Raw genomic sequence first — 3,035 nt, forward strand, 5'->3', positions numbered from 1 at the left:
TACCACTCAGAGTCTAAGAGTGTGGATATGAGGATTTTACGGACTGACTGATATGCAACCCTGGACCACAAAACCAGTCATACATGTCAATTTTTCAGAATTGAGGTTTGTCCATTTATCTTTCCATTGATTTATGGTTTGTTAAGATATGACAACATTTGGCCAGATACTACTATAGAATCTGGAATCTGAGGGTGCAGAAAAATTCTAAATACTGAGAAAATCACCTTTAAACCTTTATTTAATTATTTGGGGGGGGTTAGGGGCATTTTCTAGACAGGACATTGGAGATGAGACAGGAAGTGAGTGTGAGGCTGGGATCGTAAAAGGTAGAGGAGAGTGGGGACGGTTGCAACATGGCTTATTTCTTCAAGCAGGAATAAGATACAGTGATGATATTCATACTGCACATGCTTTATTGGCCCCTCGTACTTCCTGGAAGAAATCAGCCACATGTGATCATTCCTTCAACCAAATATATTGATAATACTAATGAACCCATTTAATAGTTAGGTATCTCTACTTTTTTTTAAGTAAATAGGTAAAAAATCTACTTGCTACTTAATGTTTTTCATTTACTATTCTTAGTTTTTTTTACAGCCAATTTACTACCGTCCTACTGTGGGGACGGTTGCAACATTTCACTTTGTCTATTTAAGTGTAAATTGTATGTATATAATCATATGTACACGTTTAGCAATCTGGGTGAGTAGCTGACAGATGTGATTTTATTGTATTAAAATTTCGGCTTTCTAATACAAACAGTTTCTGAGAAACTAAAGGCAAAAGTGTTGCAACCGCCCCCACTCTCCCCTACTAAGAAAATCCCGTTTAAACTTGTTCTTTAAATGCATATTACTAAACAAAATTATTATTATTATTATTTATTTATTTTGGGGGGGGAGGGGGGGGTTCTAGACAGGACAGTGGAGATGAGACCGGAAGTGAGTGTGAGGGTGTGATCGTAAAAGGTAGGCTACACGAGGCTGGATTCGAACTCGGGACACCTGAGAAAGAAAAATCGATAATTTTGACCAATACTATGTATTGTTGCTTATTGCTACAAATATACCCGTGCTACTTAAGATTGGTTCTGTTGTCCACGAATCTGCATCTTCTCAATCTCCCACCAGAGCAAACGCACCGACAGCGGACGGTAATTTCGGTATTAAATACACTCCTCTTCTCATTAATCATCAGAGCTCGACACCACGTTTATTTTCTCTCCTCATATTGTGGGAAGCTTTGAGAGGCACACGGACTCATGTACAGTTTCATCTCCAGCACTTCTGTCAGTTCAATCAGTTCAAGCGGAGCCTGCAAAGACACTCAGTGACCGCTTTTGTGTTTCCATTATCTGCTCACCATGTCAGCGATGAGACTGTTGTTTATTAGAAATGCAAATAGTGCAACACGCGAACGAGTCTAAAACACCTCATCTGAGTGCTTTCCTTGTCTGCGTGTGTGGAGTTTCCTCTAAGCGTCAAATTAAATTGTATTTGACCTGCAGGACAGAGACAGGCTGCGATCAGAGGAAAACACTCCAGAGCAGGAAAAGCTGGATTTGTGCGCCGCGGGTCTGGAGAACAGCTGAACACCTGGAAGAGAGAGAGACGATAATGAGCGTGACTTCTGCTAACAGAGGTTAACAAGAGTCCTCCCTCAAACCCTCTTTGCCTCACAGTCCTCACAGCCAACGCTTTCTATCAGTTTCTACACGCTGATCTGAATTTCTAAGTGCTATTGAGACAGGCTGGTTTTGGAAAGCCTGAGAGCGGTGGTCTCCTCCTGCATTTTCCATCTAGAGCCGCCGAAGTTCATCCATCAGCGGTGACAGGCAGAGAGAAAGCGATAGGCCAGCATCACAGCCAAAACCTCCAACACAAATAAATGTATGATTGTGCTCTCGCGCGGCCCCGCACACTCACGCCATTTATAAAGACGCGCAGGAAATATTCTGATCAAATAAAATCTGCACACTGCACCAAATGTGATCCAGCCCGACTTCCAAATCGCACGAACTAATGCATCGCGGTTTCTATAATCGCTAGAACACATTTATCAATGCTTGTGCTAATTCAAAACGCTTCACAACCAGCTTTCGACTTGGCACAATCAAAATGTAGGGAAACTACCAAAACACTGCATACAGTGTCAAATCAACTCGTTCTTCATAACACTATAGCAATAATAACACTATAGCATAAACACTAACAACAGGGGCATTACACACTGATTTCTTAAAACTGACCCTGGAGCACAAAACCAGCCTTAAGTAGCCAAAAATACATTTTTTTGCCAATTTTTGCCAAAAAAACATTGGGATATTCAGTAAAGATCACGTTCCATTAAGAAATTTTCTACAGTAAATATATCAAAACTTAATTTGAGTAGTAATATGCATTGCTAAAAACTTAATTTGGACAACTTTAAAGGCGGTTTTCTCAGTATTTTAATTTTTTTTGCACCCTCAGATTCCAGATTGTCAGATAGTTGTATCTCAACCATATACTGTCCTATCCTAACAAACATACATCAATGGAAATCTTTCAGATGATGTATACATCAATTTCAAGAACTAACTGGTTTTGTGGTCCAGGGTCACATATTACATTTCTTTACGAACAAGAATGCCACTCTCCTGTTCAGATTTAGTAAATGTCACACATCCATATTTACACTACAGTGCAATATTACACCTGAGCTATAACATTTTTGGATAGATGGAAATGAAATTGAAAGGCTAACATCTGTGTAGTTGTTCAGCTACACATAGCCTATTTTTTAGATTTGTTAAATATTTCAACATGGTATTACTGTAGAAATGTAGCAAAAGGCAAAACTGTCCTGTGGGTTCATTGAGTTTTCATGGCAGCTGTGTCTGATTGAAAAAAATTGATTCATGTAATTTAAAAGATGTTTTCATTTGATGTATTTTCTACCAAAGAAATGATAAATGATCCGTGTGTTGAGAAATGGGAGTGTAAAAACTAGTACATGAGACAATATCTGAACAGAGGTGGAGGTATAATAGC

This window comes from Garra rufa, chromosome 23 (genome assembly GCF_049309525.1).
Source record: "Garra rufa chromosome 23, GarRuf1.0, whole genome shotgun sequence".
Taxonomy (NCBI): Eukaryota; Metazoa; Chordata; class Actinopteri; order Cypriniformes; family Cyprinidae; genus Garra; species Garra rufa.